The following is a 20,043-nucleotide window of genomic DNA, read 5'->3' on the forward strand; positions in this document are numbered from 1 at the left end:
AATATCGATAGTTCCTTCGGCAATGAAAGTCGTGAAACGTTGAAACCTGTTGTCCGGACCAAGTCGTATGTCTAGAAACACGTTTTGTCTTGGATATTGCCGATTGACGATCGATAAAGATGAGGCACTTAGTACGATGGACTGCCTTAGAATTCCATTTGAAATTCTAAAAACGTTCATCGTATCACAAATGTCAATGAAGTTGATTCTCCGATTAGCAAAGCGATGATGATCTTCCATCGTTAGAGATATTCCTGTCTTTTATTTACCGTTCAACGCGTTTCACGTTTACCAAGTACATTGTAACGAAGAACCTTCAAACCATTTACATGTTTGCTGCTTCAAGTACACATTTTCTATCGTACAGATTATATTTGAATATTTCGTAAACACCCTAAGGAAGGTCATTTTTTCCATAGACCAAGACTTTTGCTCTGATATAAACTGTATTGTTACGCTCTAGCAGCGATTTTCACCTTTCCCATCTTATGGTACACATAATTTAACTTTTAAAATTCTACGGCAATATAGAATATATTTGAAGCATATAATTGAAGAATATATTATGTTTGGTTCAAGACAGAGCATTCGCATTCACACCAAGGCTGGTATTGTTGCTTTTATTTGATAATCTAAGGGAAAAGAGATAAAGCATTGCATGCTCTAAAAATTCTTACATCACTAGTTGAAAATTGCGACGGTATAGAAATATTATTAACGCCTTATATGCCGGTGTTTTTATCAACTCTTTTTTTTGGGTGCTTTTTTTATAATAAATATTAATAAAATGAAATATATAATTTGCTTGATATATTAGATTAATCGACGATAATTTTATGGTAATTTTACGATTTCTCTTACGAGCGAATGTATCGCGTCGTGTGGACTCTCCTTAAGAAAGTCACGGCGGTCCTCTGGGCTGGAATATTGCCTCTTGTAAGTACGTTATGTAGGTACCAGCGTGCAACCTGCGGTGCAACTTGTCAGCCAACATCATTATCGATGCCGGCTCGGGTCTCGGTCGAAACCCGTACGTTTATCGCGACTTCGTTATTTATATCTCGCTCCGCTTGGCAATAACTAATAGAGATCCTTGCCTTCTCCGCGTTGCGTTGGCACAAGTCGATATCATGGTTTGATTACGTTTCATCGGCCATCTTGAACAGTTTCTTTCCCTATCGCGTCAAGGCATCCGCGAGTTCTTTTGCGACCAGTTTCTTTCGAGTTAGGGAATGGAACATGGTTCTTCAAGTTCTTTACTACTTGTGCTCGATACCTTTCTTTTTTATTTTCTATGTCTTTTATTGGTCTCCCCTCTTTTCCTGTCGTTTGCTATTTTTACCAGCCGATATTTTTCGTTTCATTTATTCTTAGTTAATGGAACACTGATAGGGAAATTGAACGATTGCGATTCGACGAGGAAACTGCCACGCCTGTAACTGATTCTAACGTCCCTTCTTCTCCTCTTCTTCCTCTTATTCACCGGCCCTACGATCATTTTCCCTATTTCCTTTCATCCACTATTTTTCAAAATAAACTGAAATATTTATTGTTTGATTTGTGGTAGAAATCATCTGACCTTAACCAAATCGAATATGTATACACAAAGACCGTAAATCGTAAACGTTTAACTTTCAAAATATTCACATTTATCCCGAATTGTATTTGTTTACATAATCGACTTACCATCAACCCCTAAGTCCAAAATATCCACACCTGCCGACAATAATATCAACTCGAGCCTAATCGGAGCTGATGAATCATTCAAATCGACATACCGTGAGCGACCAATAGAAAGAGCCATTTTACCTAACGCTATAGATGCGCACGTTGATCTAGAAAGAGATTTCATTTTAAAAACCTAGAAGTTTGAGACACCGGAGGGTAGAGACCCCCGGAGCGAAGACGCATGTGGTTCGCACGTGTTTCTCCGCCACGTCTCCCTTTACCCTCAGCCTCGACCGACAAAAAACGCGAAACCTGCTACTCTGTGGCTGGTCTTCGTGCATCGTGCACGTGCACAATAGTGAATGCAACGCCATGTGCAACGAGCACCATTCGCTTCAGACAATATTCTCTAATTGCACGTTTCGCTATGGATGCGCGGAGAGGGGAAGAAATTGGTGTGTCGGCGAACTCAGTTCCCGCAAAAACGATGTTCCGTCTGGTGGAAGCGATGGAAGCCGTTCCCTTTCGTCCGAGCCTGGCCCCAGAGCCACTTCCTCTTCCTTTTCGGGAGCCGGGCACGCCTCTCGAGAGAACCTCCGTAAGGGCTGCCACCGACAGAACAGAAAGCTTCGCGTTTCATTTCCTTTCCAGCTAGTTCTTGATCGTATATTCGTAGCTTGACCTTTAGGTTTCACTGGATGAGTTGGTCCTCATTGTGCGTGGATCAATGCCTTTCTTTTTCGCTGCAATAAGTTGTTAATGGTCTTGTAAAAATTGTTAATGGAGGTTCCGTGGAATTCTCTGATAGTTGTTGGCCGCTTATGGTTGTGGAAATGGAACTTAAGAGTCTAAGGTTGTGTTAACAAAGGGCATAGGATATAGAAATAAGGGCATAGAAATATACGAAATATACTAAGAACGCAGGGATGTGAGAAGGTAAAAGAAGTACACTAGAAGATACGTAGATGTAAAATTATAAGAACGTAGAAATATAGAAATATACTTAAGTTACTCGTAGAGACAACAGGGATATAAGAAAATGGGAAAATGGCAAGGTGAAATTCGAGGTATATGAGATCAACAAACGGTGTAACAATAGTATCATAAAAATCTTTAAAATTGCTATAAACGTAGGCTCTCTTTCATGAAATCTTCACAACTCTATTCCTCTGCCGTCGTAGTTAAACATCAACAATCAAAAGTGATAACCCAATGTGTTGAATCGGATCTTACGACGAAGACAGTCTCGTGTAGACGATGTCCAGCGGCGAGACAAGGGACACTCAGGTTCTACCGGTTCTTTTTTGGGGGCACAAATTGGGTTGCGCCTGCGGTTTGCGGTAGCAAGGAAAGAGGTTGTTGAGCGCACCAACACCACCGGGCACGATACCTGTGCACGGGTCGGAAACATGCGCCTGTACACCGGCCACACCACACCGCTGTAAGGAAGAAAGAGGTCGATCCGTCTGCAACAGGCAAACTCCGATGAATCATCCTCTCTCGTGTGCCAGTCTTGCTTTCACGCGAGTTTGTTCGCACAAATAAAGTTAACGTTTTCACATTGGTCCTCGATCCTCGTACAATTAAATCGATCGACAAATATCGACAATAGACGTAATTAACTGATTCCTGTAAAATTTTTTTTAAGATATCCTGATTCGTTTTCGGTCATATGAGCTTCTTCGCAGATTCGCCATTTTATGTGATTTTCACATTTTTTCACGAATATTTATGGTAACGACGTTGAAATTCGAAATTCGTAAAACGACTCTTGTCTTTATGCGATGTCTTTATAAAGGTATCACCTGAAATTTCTTTAGGTATTTTCTTTCGAAGCGTCGTATCGTTTATGGCAGTGAACGAAATTAGAACGAGGTACATATAAGAACTTCGGTGAACCTGGCTGATCCGACCAGGTGATTTTTTTTTTTTTTTTGCCGACGCAAAATGCCTCCCCGTGAACGAGACTTTACACGGCATTGACCGCGCGTGGTAACTCCTGAACAGCGATGGCCTCGAGTCGCTCTCGCTCTGAAAAATTCCATTTTAAGATTAAACGAACCATCCAATATTTCGAAGAACCATTGTTCTCCAAAATCTCAGACCTTTTTGCAATAAATCTGATTACGTTGTACGGCAAAATATTACAAAGACCTGCCAACGTTTCGTCGATTTATATTTAAAAAATCGTGCGTTCAAAAGTTAGAAGGGCGAAGTATCCAACGCTACTCTCGAAGCTCGCGTGTGTCTTTCTTTTTGCGCCTGTTTCTTCTTTTTCCTGCTGTTTCACCGATCCGTCTTAATATTCGATCCAACGTTTCGTATCCCAGGGGCCGGTGGGTTTCGTTGCTCGCTCGACCACAACCGCGTATACGTGTACGAACACACTAATTTTTTTCCTGATGGTTGGCGTGCTCGCGAAATTTATACGCGCATGCCTGTTAATTAACGTCACCGAAAACGATCGAGTCGCGGCACCACGATAAAAATGTGCTGATCGATGAAAAAGACCCACGGCCACGCGAAACGCGAGGCGTATCCATAATTCTAGATGTCTCATCCTGCAGGAAGATTCATCGATGTCGAAAGAAAACTTTTTTCCAAATGCATTATGTTAATTGATAATTTTAGTCCTTTCTTAGTCCTTCCATGATTTGTAGATTAGAATACGAAGATTTGTTTTCTTTGGAAAAATTGTTCACAATGAAAGAATTCGCCAATATTTCGATATTTGCTAATATTCTTAAATAGTGGAAATTATTTCAACAAACCTTCCTTTGCATCGGAGTCATAAATTCATTGATACCCTTCTAATTCCCATCTTTATGATATTAATATTAGTATGGCGAGTAAAATTGCCAAATTTTCCAAATCGATAACGGTACTCGTAATCAAAGCTATACCAATTAACAACGAGAAAGACACTTTCCAGTTTTTTCGTAGCTTATTGCATTCCAAAAGCGAACGGCTAATCGAACAGGCAAATTGCTGTGGTAGATCGAAAGAGTGGTTGCGATTCAAAGCGTCAGCGTGACACGGTGTCTCATTATTTGCGGCTGAAGGAGGAGGAATCAGTTGTCGGGACACGTATTAGCCGGCGTACGTGGCGACATCCGCTAATCAAATACAAGTGTTCGCCAGCCGTGGCGTATTATAGAGACGTAGACGTAGCAAAGACTGTTTGAGTCTTGATATCGCGATAAATACGCGTTTAAGCGGTCTATAATCTATAATTGTGGTCGCGTGCGTTGTATTTTTAAACCTGCCCGCCATTTGCTACCTCCAAAGAGGAACTGTGGTAACGCGGTCTTCGGGATAGCTGGATCCTCAAATTTTTCTTCTCTTCTTTCTTCCTTGTGTTTTACGGTAGCTTGTTCCTTTAGATCTTTTTATCAAGATATGAAAAAAGAAGTTAGAAAGAGAAATCTCTTAAAAAGAAGACCTAAATAAAAAGGATTCGATCGATTTGCGTAGAAATTAAAGTTCGATCACGACGGAGCTTCTCGGATGGAACGATAGCGTGTTTCAGCTTAGCTGTATCATGGTCGACCTCAGCGTCGCCGTTGCATCCCGACCGTCCGATTGCGCCGAAGTGTATTTTTTTTACGTGCAGCCGGTTATGGGATCCCTATGGCACGTGAGGTACTGTTACAACGGTCTGTTCAACCGACCCAACGACCATCCGTGGCCCATGATCGGTCAACTCGTTCGCAGTGCCGTATATTTCTGGCGTCGACCAATGATCTTTTCCCTATGACGGTATGCGGCATATCTTATGATATTATACGTTGTATAAAGACGTTCCTGATAATAGCTTTATATTTGTTGGTAGATAAATTTGCGAGATGAATAGAAAAGTATTATTCTCTAAACGTAATACAATATTCCGAATAAATCTTCTACACTTTCTATGGTTTTCAAAGCAAGTTTAAAGTCTAGAGTATCTTAATCTACAATCTATCTTACGTTATCGAGCGATTTTTCCTTAATACGTGCTTGGGTTATGTAAATTTAAACGAGCATCGAACACTTTTCAATATTCAATCCAGATGATGTTACTCGATTACGACCAATAAAACCATCGCTCGAACTAACGCGGAAGAATTCCAGTGGACACTGCATGATGCCTGAATGAAAAGTACTGCAAAAATTTAGTGAAGCTTTGCGAAGAAGATAAGAAAGAAGGAAAGAAGAAGGAAAGAGAAAGGAAATAAAAAGGAAAGGAAAGGAGGACATAGGGGGAGAGAGGTAGGGTTTGTTCGTTCGTAGCAGCTGGTCAAACAACTCCGAAGCCTGTTCGGTATTCGGGGCCGGATCTCGCGGAGATCCACAGCCCTGGCTACACGTACGAGCGCACACGCGAGCCCCACCTCGTCCTCGTCTTCGACCTCCAACTTTTAATTACTCGCCAGGATATCATCCCCCTGCCTTGTTGAGGTCATTGCACCCATCGCCTCCAAGAAACCGGAGAATAAAGATGGGGTTTGAGAAATGTCCCGATTCCTCCGCCTCGACGAAAAAATACGCTGATAACTCGTTCAAATTGAACAAACTGCTTTCTTTTCTTAATACATGCTTCTTTTATGATTATCGAAGCTTTTCTCCTCTTTTGCAGGAACTTTCTCTTTTTTCCGAGATTATTAATACGACAAATTTCTTTATTAGTTATATCAGTCTTTGAAACGTTTTGTATTTTTAAAAAATCGATGTATTTGTTTCCCTTTTTTCTTTCGTTTTCTTCGTTCTTCATTCGTTTCCTAATAATTCATCGACTATATCGCTAAGAATCTGACAAGGAAAATTTTAAATTTCCGAGCTTCCTTTAATTGAAAAACTTGCAGGATTCTTTAAGTTATTAACTAGTTGGAGGGGTACAATCATTTGTTCGCTAGAAGTATTATTACAGATTACTGACCGAAAATGTTTATCCAATAGTCCGTTTGTACCGTCGTAAGGGCTCGAAAGTCGCGGAACCTTCGCCCAATTACCTTCGAGGATCCTATGGAATTCTCTCATGTCTTTTTTCTCTTCTACCTGCAGAAGAAACCTCCAGAAGTGGTCTCCGAATCAATCTGATTCATCTTAACATCCTTTCTCTCCACAACTACGGCAAAGAAAAGACGACTAGTTCGGTCAACGAATTGACCACGATCATCTTTTCTTTTGTACTTGTAGCAGAGAGAAAAATAACTAGGGAAAATGGGTAAATAAAGAAGAGGGTGGAGAACGTAGAGACGAGCGAACGAGCTCGGTGCAAACGTTGGCCGTTTGCAAATGAAACACGCCCACGATCTTCTCAGGGCGTGCGTGTTTGGCCCCGCAAACGTGTGACTCGTGGTTGATCTAAGCGATCGTGAATCACCTGGCTGCCTCGGGGGTTGCAGGGTACACGGAGAACGCAAGATTCATGCGTCCAAGCTCGTAATTCCCCGCTACGTTTTGCATATTCCGTGAAACGACACAGAAAGTTGAGTTATGTGCCAGCCTCCGAGTTTCCTTCCTTCTTTGAAGACCTGTTCGATTATCCAGCGAGTCTGAAGACGGGTTTAAATTTTACTAATTGTCTCAACTAACTATCATCGAATTATCGACGTCTTTTTTTGCATATCGGTATGTCGTTGTTATTGTCAACATTAAGACGAGTTGAATAAGTTGGATGCTTGGCCATATAAGTACAAAAAGCTTGATCGTAATTTTAAATTAATAATGGGTATGCAGTGTAGCGTATCGCAAAATGTAAAACGAAGCAAAACGAACGGCAGGCGAATTATTACGTTCTTCCTGGTTACCGAGGGACCTCGAACGGATTCTTTGTTTCAATCTCGATCTCGAATCTTGACTCGATCCGCGACTCGAGGTCGTCGAGCTCGTAGGTTGGCCCAAGGGTGCTGGCTAGAGGGTTGGCCGTTTAATGCGCCACTATCACACTATGTGGCGTGACGGTCCACCACCACAACTCTCGACATCCACCTTTAACGTCGTCATCGCCACCACCAAACCAGCTCTCGACTTGCACTCGACGCCGATAGCCAGCACCCTCGCCGTTATTCCTGGCTTCTCTGCCTGGCCAAGTGTTGCAGTACATATAACCACGTCGTCGTACAGGCCGACCGTTTGCCTTCGTATGCAACTTTCTATCTATACGATAAAGTGTTTGCTCTTTCCTTTATGTTTAACCTTTTCAAATTACCAATTTATTATCTCACTAAAAGAAAACCATTACCTTTCGAAAATAAATTCTAGAAAATGAAGGATAATATTTCTAAAGCTCTAGAAACTGGTGAAGCGTCTAAAAGATGAAAGATAATTGGCGTTTATTTCTTCCTTTTTTTGTATCGTTTTGTTAGGATAATAGACAATATTAGAGAATGTTTCCAATGTCGAAATTAATCAATTTCGATTTTCTATTTTGGGACCAGAATGTACATTATCGTTAGTATTTAGATACCTGATCGATACATAGTACAAGTACGTGAATGTACTGATTGTCAAAATAGAGTTATACTCGCTGTCCTCTTATAGTATAAGTAGGCCATAAAAAGTTGTTGTTGCTCGTTGTTGAGAACTTACCATAATTTTCCTGTCAGTTTGCCAGCATATTAAGTTTGAAATGGCCTGTAGATAGTGGACACGAGAACTTTTGTTCGCAAACTGAAAAAGCATCGAAGTCGTCGCTGGGCATGCTAACACCCTCGCAGGGCGCGGTTCAATCAATTACTGTGCCGAGGGTGCGGTCGTTTCTGCGCGAGTTCCACCCCTTGCATGGCAACAACCCCACGGCCAACCTGGCGATCTTCGTTTCGTTTCTTCTCCCCTTTTTCCGCGCGGTTCTCCGCATTCGTATCGTTGTTCGAACCCCGTCGACCTTTCAAAGCCAATTCGCGAGTCGCACTTGAATTATTAAGAGGAACGACAAAGCGATTAACCTTGGACTCGATCTTTTTCTTTTCGTCTTTTTCCCGTTCGAGCCTTCTTACGAAGTAGTTAGTCGATCGATTTTGTAGCCTTTTTCTTGATAGTGCCTTGCTTCCTATATCGCTCGCAGTATTAATCTTCCGGTGATGTTTAATTTCGATGCAGGTTTCCTCACGTTTTATAAATTCTTCGATCTAAATTTTAGTGGACAAGAAGGAACGATAGAAGAGGAAAATTATGCAAGAGGACCGGTGTCCGTTTTGAAATAGGAATGCGTCGATGGGTCTTCATCGGTTATTTTTTTTCGAGATTGGCCCATCGACGCTGCAACCGCTTCCTCGTCGTGGTAATCGTAGAATTGGCTAAAATAGAAGTTTATTTATGCGTCACCAGTATTAGCACGATTTCCGCGACTCGCGGCCGTACGAAAAAAGCACTCTAAAATACGAGACAAATGATGTCTTTCTACCCTACGCGAGAGGGGAGTACCGCGATTTATTTCCGTTGTTCCGAGAAAGAAGCCACCATCACGTGGTATACTTTCGTAACATTCTTCTTTTTTGCGCCTTTTTAACTACTTTTTAATCGCATTTCGTGACTTCTACAAAGATTTTTTTATCTTAATTTTTGCCTGTAAACATGTTGACCGATAGAGTGACCGAAGTTACGAAATTTTTTAGACTGATTAAAATAAGATAAATTTCATGGACCAAAGCAAATTTTTAGCAACCCGTACAATCTAGATAACGCTGTAAAAACTGTACAAAACACAAAAAATAATATTTTTCAAAATATGTTTCAATTTATTGCGGCTCCTACGGTGAAATAAATTAGCATGATAGTCAACGTGTTAATTTTCCAACCGTTCAAAGAGTATCGTTAAGATGGCTAATATCATGGATTCCAAGAGATATGACAGCGAACAAAGTCTACATATCTGTTGGTACAAATTTGCCGGAATATCTCTACTGTCGCATCTCCATCTTAAAGACGAAGCAACGAACAATAGATGATTCACTAGTAGCACTGATGATTTCGTATAAATCGGACAAATTCGTGGCTCGTTAAGAGATTCGTAAGGTTGACAATGGGTGTTACGGTTGGAGAAAAGAGGATAAAAAACAACGAAGAACCTCTTCCTCTTGGTGGCTTTCTGTTCGTCGGATGATATAGTGCAAGAGACAGCGGAATCGGTCCCTGACGACGCCACGTCTAAATATATCCAGCCGTGACACTTGTTTCATGTAAATCAAGTCCGTGGACGACGAAAAAGCGAGGCAATGCTGGAGGAAACGACCACTCGGTCTCGGGAAACGAATTCGCTACAAGAACAAGTCGGACTTCTTTTATGAAATTATTTTAACATTCGTGCGATAAGAATATTTTGATTATTTTATTATTTTTTATTAGGATTATGTGCAAGATAAAAGGTTTCTACGCTTCTTCATGACATTTTAATTTGTCACTCTCTAAGTTTTATTATTATGATGCTGAATGACTCTCGCCATTTTTGTTGAAATATCTTGTGTACAAAATTTCATAATTGATTCAATAATTATCGTATAATCGTGTCTCTTAGCAATTTCTTTTTTGTCTTCTCCGAAAGAAGTTGGCGTAAAAGGAATGGAACTCACCGATAAATTATATTTGTCGCGTGAATCACTTGCACCACGGGGCCACTTACCTATATATCTTCTCCACTTCGTCCGAGGACACCTTTGTTCAACGGGAATGACCAAATGGCAAATTATGGCCGTCCCTTGACTCCTTTCCTCGTCGACTTACCCTTTCCTCTGCCCTTTCTTTATTATTTCCATCGTAAACCGAATCGTTAACGACCCAAGCGAAACACCCCTGGAATTTCTCCGAGAGGAATCTTTATCTTTACTTTTACAAATGAAAAACGTCTGCAAAATTAGGGTTAACGAACGTTCGTGTAACATAGTAGAGGCATTGAGAATTATCCCGTAATTCTCTTGCATTTTTTAGAAGTCTAGAATAATTAAAAAAGTGACACACAACCGACTCAATTTTCCTTTGCAGGATTAAAATATAGTTCTTTCTCTGCATTCGTAGAAATTTGGAAAAATTAATAGAATTTCGATGTTTGAAAATCGGAGTGCACCTGAAAACAATAAGTGGTAACTCCAAAATAAGCTTCATTTTATTCAAATTTTCCATCAAGTTTAGGAGAAGATTTAATCAGTTAACTGCATTCGATGAGTATACTTGTCATTGGCTGATTTTAACTACCCAGCCCATAAGGGATTTTTGAAACTAAACTTCGTAGTTAGCAAGTTAACGGAATCTGAAACTTTCTCCAAGGATAACCCTCGATCTTCGGTCGAACTGCGAATCGTTTCACGAACAATATTTGGCCGCCGTGTCAGTCCAAACAGAAATAGGGAATTCTTTTCTATCTCTTAAGGTTTCGACGAAGGAACAATCTAAGAAATAGTCTTCTTCGTGTCTGTTTTGACGAGGCCATTTTGCAAATATGGCTTAGACCTGAGATAATACTTCCTTCGAGGAGATAGAGTATGGTCGTGAGTTTAGGGTCTGATCGATGATCGATATTTTCAAAGGTCAACAGATGATCTTACCCTGTGGTTTGCTGAGCTTTCGTCCGAATGCGTTCCTCCTTGATGGCAGATAAGGGACGATAGCAGAGCGGAAGTTGAGACGTGGGAAACCACTGATGCATTCCTTTTTACGTTTTATCTTGTTTGATATTCGATATTTTTCTCGAAGTACATGGTTGGAAATTTTCTAGATATCTTCTTTTTTTATTGCATGGCGAAGAAATTTAGTTCGTATCTTCTATGTTGAAAGAACGTAGGATGCAAAAGCGCTAACAATAAGATAAGATTGCCTATCGATCATGAAAAATGTAATACAAACATTAAGTATTAGGTTACTGTTTTACGATGTAAGTTATAAAACAGCTATCGATACTTTAACGCCTTGACATAAATATCTTGTTGTAATCTTAATATCCAAAAGTACAAGATTACAAAAATAAAACATAGGATATCAAGAAAGTCGTATTTACGATCTCTCCAAGTGGATCGTTTGCTCGTGATCCGATTTCACCAAGAGCAACCGGTCTTCTCTGGTGGATCTACCGGATCATCTGAACAAACACGAGACACATGCTCAAATAGAATTATTCGTCGATAAGCGGCTTTACACCATTCGAGTAGCAGCCCGAAGAATTAATTACTTCTTCCTCCGTGTGGAGAACGTCTCTTAAAACCAGCAATAGAAACACACCTTACATAAAAGGACATAAAGTACGCATATATGTACATAAATATCAAAAAGAACCCTAAAAGCGTCTCGCAAAATAATCCCTTCTTATTGAAATAATAACGCGTTTTATGCGCAACGTAAATTTACTAGACGAAGACACAGATCGATTTAGTAGAAAGACGTCGGAACGTTGTTTAATGGGATACCACCGTGAACAGCATTGCATTCGTCACGTACCGCGCCTCTACTTTCTTTCTTCTTTTTCTCGATCGGATCGAAGAATTAGCGTGTCGCATCGGCACGCGGGTCCTCGTGATCGTTGTCGATATATTCATGAAAACGAAAGCACGGCTGCGTGACTGCAGTCCTCTTTGAAGGTTACATAATGTATCAGAAGACAACGGAACCGAACAGTCGCATTATGCGCGATCTCGATTACGCCTGGTAATCGATAGATCGTCTGGAAGGCTGTCGAATCGCCCGAGAACCGCATAACTCGACCACGCTGTTTGACAAATTTCGAAATCATTTCCGTTCGCACCTCATAAAGAGAACAAAGTTTCCTTTCTTTTTTCAAGATTCGAAAATGGTTGCGATTTAGATCGAAAATACGAGACGAAGAGATACAAAAGGGTGGAGCATGTGGGTATGGAAAGGCGACACTAGCGGGCATCGGAATGATTTATGGGTTACGATACGGGATGGAGGATCGCAGAGAGGGAATGGAGAAACTTGCGAGCTAAAAGGGTAGCGATGGACTCGAAACGCTTCGTATTTCTTCTTCGAGCGGCCGAAGAACCGATCTTTGTATAGAACGGATTCTTTAGCGGAAATTGAGGCAGGAAGTCGGAATAAAGGATCTTCGTTTACGAGGTAATTGATTTTAAATATTCATTCACCATCTTGTTAACTTTATTTTCTATGAAATTAAAACCCTTACGAAAAGATCTTATTCTCATTTTTCATAAACAGTCTTCTTCTTTCGCCGAACATTCTGCAATAATTTGAGCAAGATCAAAATCAATTATTTTTTGGGAAGGAAGACGAATTAGTTTATTAATCCGACGCACTTTTATACGGATGTATATAAAACTATTTGGAACTTTGTATAAGTGATTGTTCGCTGACTACCGAAACAGTTTCTCTTCGGGAGGATACGAGCGACTGTTGCAGCCTGTCCCATACTTTTTTGCCTACCATAATGCGGTGCACGGAGTGTTTCGGACCCTCGTCTCTCATCGAATCAGCCTGTTCCTTCTCGTTCCCTCCGTCGTCGGTCTCGCACGACACGCTCAATTTTTACGACCAACCATTTATAACCGACCGTCCACAGGAGGAGACCCGGGTGCAACGAACACGTTCCTGGTCCTCTCGATATGGTTTCTCGCAGTAATAACTGCAAGAATTGTGCCCGAAATTCTAAACTTCTTGCCTATTTCATTAACCGGAGATTTCAGCCTGAACGTCTATCGATTACTCAAAAGAAAATAGAATTTTTTTACAATCTACTATGTTTGTTATCTGATAGATATACAACTATGGTATTCTATGCATCACTCTCAGCCATGATCCACAAACGGTCAAACAGATAAACGATGCAGTTTAGAGAAGCAACTTAGCGCGTGCTAACTTTCCAAAAATTATTTCCGAGTGAATCACACTGTAGCCAATGGCTAGAGGACTAAAGTCATCATCTTCACACTCTGCACCTAAAACGCAGCATACAGAGACTGTAGAAAGTGTTTCCATACTATTGCATTTTCACGGCGACATGCGTAACCACCAAAAGGCACGGTTGAAAATTCTCCATAAGGAACACGAAATTATCCCTATGAAACTTTGATGTTCTGTAACTACTATGTAACCTACGTGGTATTTGCGATAAATTGCAGAAACCGTCTGCGAATACGTCATATAATATATATATATATATATTATATGCATATATATACATACATAATTGGAACGTCTCGGCGTCTGGCTAACGTAATCGTTACCGTTACGCTCGGCCGTTAATATAACGTGTCCGCGGGCAATTAGAAGCAACGACGGGCAATTAGCAACACCCTTATCGTTCATCGGTTCGCTGCCGCAGCCGCGACCGCGGCTGATTGCGAGATTCTTGCTGATAACATCGCCGGATAACACCGTTAATTTATCGACGCCGATCTCTGGGAGTCCACTCGGCGAAAAATCGATCGAGGTCATCGATTACCTACGCGAACCATCTTCCTTTTTATTGGTGAAATAAACGCGGGAACATCTGTACGATAGCGATATTCCGCTTGTTAACAGCTAAGCAAATAGCTTTTATCTGTTGGAGACTATTTTAATGATAGAATGGCTATTAATCGTGGAAAATGGTTGTCAAAGTGGATAGATGAGCAAGATCGGATTTTTGATTAATCCATTACAGAAGTGAGATTAATAAAAAGTTGATCTTTAATGTATTTACTGGCATCTGAATTTTATATATTTTATTAGATAGATCGAAATATATTAGATACTATATATCATATCTAACATTTCATTCTTGCTAAATATTACAGCGTATTTGTGCATTTTTTTCTCGACGATGTCATCTAAGTTATTCACATTGTTGAACATTCGCTAGTCCATAAAACTTATCGTATATCAGTCATCCTAAAAAATTTAGTGGAACGTTCGCCGATGACCGCTGTGACAGCCAATATCTTAAACGATATCGTAAATTTCTTGAGTTAGGTCTACTTCGTCTTAATTTGTGCTTTATATAAGAGGGGGCAAAATACAAGTACACGTGAAATATTACCACGATCGGATGTAAAGGGCAAATTTTATTTTAACACTACGCGTGTAAAGGAATACAACCTTTCTTCGAAAAATTCCAAGATGAAGTTTAATGAAAGGTTTGCTAGATCAAAGGGACGAAGAACGCAGTAATATGACGAAAACGACTTCCCCGAAAACACGAAACCGAGGGAAAGATGGTGAAGATAGGGGTACGTAAGACGAAGCGCGTTTCCAAAAAGGGACACGAAGGAAAAGCAACGGAAACTCGATCCAGAAGCGTAACAAATGTGATCGAGAGTCCTTCAGGGAAACCCTGATTCGTTCTATCGACCCGGAACCGTCAAACCGCTCGTAAATATTAGCAAAAACCATGGAAAAAATGAATTATTTATGTCTTTCTGTTAGGTCCCCCAAAACTGGAGACTTTCTTCTAAAAATAAAAAAAAAAAAAAAAGAAAAAGAAAAGGAACGAAAAGAAGGAAAAAATTTGAGATAAGGGCTTCCAGTGACGACCTGGCCGACCTGTGTAAATTCGTTCCAATACATTAAAGTCTTTTTAAGAGAAACAAAGAAAGCGAGAAGGATATTTGGTCGACATGAAATACGAAAGTGTGCGAGAATCCTTTTTTTCTGTTTTTCGTAATGCGATATTATTACAGAAATTATTTTATTTTCAAAGGAAATTAGAAAAATATAAAACGTTGAATATCAGCAAGCTTTTGTAACTTTGAACCATCAGAGTTTTCAAGATTTCTCGAAACTTTAAAAAATCAAAATCTATCGACGCTTATGATTCAACGCGTTTATTACGACTTTCGAGAGTTTTAAATATGAAATCGTGTTTGGAGCGTTTCGAATTATCATGATATTGCGGAATTTTGAATAGGATCGAAATCGAGATTCAAATAGTCGATACTCAAGATAAAATATCCAAGAGAAGCCCGTCATTGTCGGGCATACGGAGATTCAAGCCACAAATCCAGAATCTGGAAACTGGAATTTATTTAAAAATTGATCTGATCGAGGATCAAGCTCGTCAAGTGCAACTGGCAGCTAATTAGCATGGCATTTGTATTTATGGAAAATCAATGTCTCTGAAAGAACTCCGACCGATACGATCGTCACTGCCGGATTCTGGTTACCCGAGATCCACGATAACGGTCCCTCTACGCTCCAATGACGGATGATCGAGGATCTTCCAGCTCGAAGTCTACTGCATTCGAACTGCCTTCCAACCTATTATATCTCCTTGGTCTTCGCTATCGAAACTAAAAACTTTCAAACAAGTATGGTAGAACACCATTTATTTGAACCGAGTTCGTATAGTTGGTTTGCTAGAAAAATGAAACGTCTAAAAAATCGCAGACGTGAGTTATTTAGTCTGGATCAGTCAGGATAGGCTTAAATTAAAATTTGAACAAAGTTACTAAACGTGAATGAAGTTAAACTCGAGGAATTTTCTACATCCAGAACTGGTATTTTCGTATTCTTTTTGCCGCATACTGTCAAAAAACGCGCAGATTTATCGAATTTGTTTTCTTCTTGTAAGTTGCTGATCTATCGTGTCGAGATTATGATCCAAGTATCGTAATAGAATCGTCTTTATCTGTTTTTTATCTGTGGTTCTTGATGAAAGGGAGAAAAAAGTAGGAATTTGGTAAAGATAGATAGGTATATTTTTTAGGTGTTTCCCTGCAGGAAGGGAATGGAAGGTTAGCGTGTCTCGTAGATCCTTCGGTTTATGGAACGGTGCCGTGGCACGGCAGATGATTCCCGCCACTTACGGCATCTCGACCCGATCGTTCGAGTGCTTTTACGTCGAGGTGGCGACTTATCGATCCGGTCCTTATGGCTCGTACACACCGTACATAAGCCCGAAAGGTTGGGTTCATTTGCATAGCCCGCATTCAGGCTCGCTACTTTATACGTAGTAGGAATTGAAATTCTTCGTTCGCTTCGAAGCATTTAGATCAGAATTATAGAATAGCAATTATATCGAAATGAAAATCCTATTTGAAAGACTTGAGAATATTCGATTATAAAATATAATTTAATTGTAAGTATTCTGAGAATTTTCAGCATCTAACGATGTAAATTAGAACGGTAAATGTTAAATAATTGAAACAATGATTCGAGGAAATAGAAAGATGCGTTGAAGCAGTTTCTCGTACATACGAAGCCTGAGCTTCGGACTCGATTTGGGTGTCAAGTTCGGTTTGTCGGTTCACGAGCCTGTTATCTATAGTTAGAGCAATGATAGTAGCGATGTTTAATGCGCTATATTGTCAACGATTCTCTTATCTAATGTTTGACTAACATCAGTCAAGGATCGCTCGGTTCTTCGGTTCACGATCTCTCGTTGCGTAATCGTTCGTCCACATCTTACTTAATATACATATATATTATAAGTACTAATTTTCGACTATTAGCTACCATCCGATTTCGTAAATTTTCGTTTCACAAAATTCTACGGTATCGATGGAAATTTAAGCTCCGATTGCTGCAGGATGTTGATATCAACCGCACAATATCGCGGCTCTGCGTCGCAACGCGTCTATTTATAGAAGAAATGCGGCAAATCGCTGGATGCCATACGCTATGACCGATCCACCAACCGACGTTTATCCTGCCAGCATTTCTTTCTCCCTTCTTTTTATACATATCTTAGGGTGCATCTTTCCAGAGAAAGTTATTTTCACTGTTTCTTAAATTATATTCCGATGATTGTTCGTGTATTTGATTTTTCGAAAGATTAAGTTATCGAGTGTTTTCTTCATCCTTTAATCTTTGAGCCTTTCTTCTATTATCGTCACATGTATACCTTCCCACACTTGCGAAACATTTCTTTAATCATTTTTAATCGTATTTCGTAATTTTAGTATCAAAGAATTTCTATTTAATACGTCCTCATAACGTTTTCATTCTCTCTGTCATGAAATCAATGAACTCGTAAGAACCATCCTATTCAACGGAAAATCCGAAATAACACAGTCATTAACGAAAGTAAATGTTTATTCTATCTTTCTCCATCGTTCCACAGTCATGTTTCTTACTCATGAATTCATATTTCTCAATCAAATAAGATAATAAATACATAAGATTATAAAACCACGGGGTCGGCTTACTTTATCACTTTCGTCGATCTGCTCTATCCGGGTCACTACGTGTACGAGCAATCGTCGGTGGGTACATAATGCAAAAGGAAGCGAACGCTATCGTATTTTTTGTATGTTGTACCTACGATAACGAAGCAAAACTTATGTTCTTACGAAACTTCTATCTGCGGGAGGTACCTCTCCTGTTAAACGTACGTTTCGAAAAATATATCAAATATTTATCGTGTATTTATTTGTTTGACGATAAACAAACTTCTATCGTTTTCTTTTCCTGTCAAAGTTGATTTTGACCCGTTATACATGGTCGCCATTTTGCAGAAGAAGAAACTCTCGTAAATCAATCAAAATGGCGGGACAATGAAAAATAGCGGAGGTCCACGTGGTCGTTGCGCTATCTTCTCAGCTATTTATAACCACGAGCATATCGCTACAATGACAGGTATGCCGGATGATAACGAGTGTATAACTTAAGCATCAATATTTTCCGCGTTTCGAAACAGTGGAAGCCAGACAAGCAAGACTACGAATGTAAATCGCGCGTAATAATGCCAGAGATTATGGGTCCCATAGCAGTTTACGACTTTTCACCAAGAATTGTGAATTTTAATAGGTACGATAAAATTCTATACTACAGCTTGGAAACTGATAGGTAGCCGGTTACTTCTTGCTAACTATAGGTCTTTGATGCGAAGACGAAACTTTGAATTCTTTTCGCAAGAAATTACTATTCTTATCTGCGTCAAATTTTTATACAATGAAATAACTAATTTTGTATAATTAATATAACATGTTAAATAGATAGACAGACGTATCTACTCGAATGTATGGTTGAATAGCGCAAATCAAGGGGGGAAAATAAATGGCAGTTTATTTACTTAACCGAAACTGCTAGGAAGTTGGAGTTCTGCCACGAGATTACCTCTCGAACGTTACCTCTACGTTCGCACGAGTTGGAAATCTTTGGTCGACGACCATGGCGTCGACAACCTCTTTGCACGCATATCCACTCTCTTATTTACACTCGGGCTGACTGTAAATTATGTTTCTACTGCGTGGCGGGGTGCAGCGTAAACGTCATCAAGCCTCTTCGTAGGCGCGACTATTACCTAGGTGCCATTTCACAATTCCTTAATTTACATTGCAAAGTTACTCTTCGCTCTAAACTTTGTCAGATATTTGCGATTTACTTCTTACCGAGAATGACACACAGCGACTCCTTAATTAATCGTACAAAATATCACAGCTTATGGTATTATGCAAGGTCGTTGCATAATATTAAATATACTGCGATTGTCTATTCATTTATGGGAAACAGTTAATCTGCGAGAATGTATAAACGTACATAGAGTTCGGCTACGTATCGGCGCAAATCGAAGAAGAAGAAACGAGGCGATGAACCGACGCGAGGCCCAGGTTGCAGGAAGGAAGGAAAGAAGGAAGGTGGAACTCTGAAACGGAGCTGACAAAAAGGAAGAACAGTCGATCGAGGATTAAGTAGTCGACGCGATCCCATGCACTTAGGGCTACAAGGGATAAAGCTCCGGCACTGTCAGTGGGCAGGGTGGGACGAAAGGGTGGACCAACCGGTCCTCGAGGTTGCCTCGGCTTATTCAGTCAACGAACTCTGCAGGCCCACGACGTGACACTGACCCCTCCAGGGTAAACGTCCCTGGCTGGTCGCTTTATCAATGTAAACGCGCCGATCGCTCGTGGAAATAAATGAAAGAGAGGAGGAAAAAAAGAGAAGGGAGAAAAGAGTAGAAGAAATAAGAAGAAGAAAAAGAAAGGGGGGAAAAAGAAAGTGGAAAGAGGCACTGATTGCGTCGTCGGAAAGCAAAGAGTGGTGGATGGCTGTAACATTAGCGAGACGATGGGAGACGATGATCCCTTCGAGGCGTGTTTCTTCCGCCAATGTATACAGTGGTAGGTTTGCATTATGAGAGCTGATAACGTCACGAATTTCCTCGTGTTCTCTCTTCTGTTCATTTGGTATTCTCAAGGAGGAGTAGAGGATCGTTGGATCATCCAGTTGGAAGATTGTTATCTGTGCAAGAATAGGATTGGGTTTTTGTTAGTCGGCGCAGCTTAATGTAGTTTCTTTTGGAAATGTAGAGCGTTACACGCTGTGTGGACAGATAGAATCTCGAATTTGGGAATCTCTGTTAATTATCGCGAGTATTTGGTTCGATAAGGTCTCTTCGAAAACAAGATTTGCATAATTCTAATATGTAATTCGAAGCGTGGAACGTAATGGAAAAAACCGAAATGGAGAAGAAGTTCGAGAACGAGGACATCTCTTATCGGTGATCCAGAGAACACA

At 40.2% G+C, this 20,043-nt stretch overlaps 2 protein-coding genes across 4 annotated transcripts in view; both read left to right on the forward strand.

Annotated features, from left to right (window-relative positions):
- LOC138190121 (serine-rich adhesin for platelets) overlaps positions 1-20,043 on the forward strand; it is a 58,678-nt gene that overhangs the window by 16,485 nt on the left and 22,150 nt on the right. The window lies entirely within an intron of this gene.
- Positions 8,095-20,043, forward strand: part of LOC138190152 (short-chain dehydrogenase/reductase family 16C member 6) — a 150,585-nt gene continuing 138,636 nt past the window's right edge. The window contains exon 1 of the mRNA XM_069132736.1: positions 8,095-8,104. The gene's annotated coding sequence lies outside the window, so the exon portion shown is untranslated. The remainder of the gene's footprint in view (positions 8,105-20,043) is intronic.

Source organism: Bombus flavifrons, chromosome 3, assembly GCF_040668555.2.
Source record: "Bombus flavifrons isolate JBK064 chromosome 3, iyBomFlav1_principal, whole genome shotgun sequence".
Taxonomy (NCBI): domain Eukaryota; kingdom Metazoa; phylum Arthropoda; class Insecta; order Hymenoptera; family Apidae; genus Bombus; species Bombus flavifrons.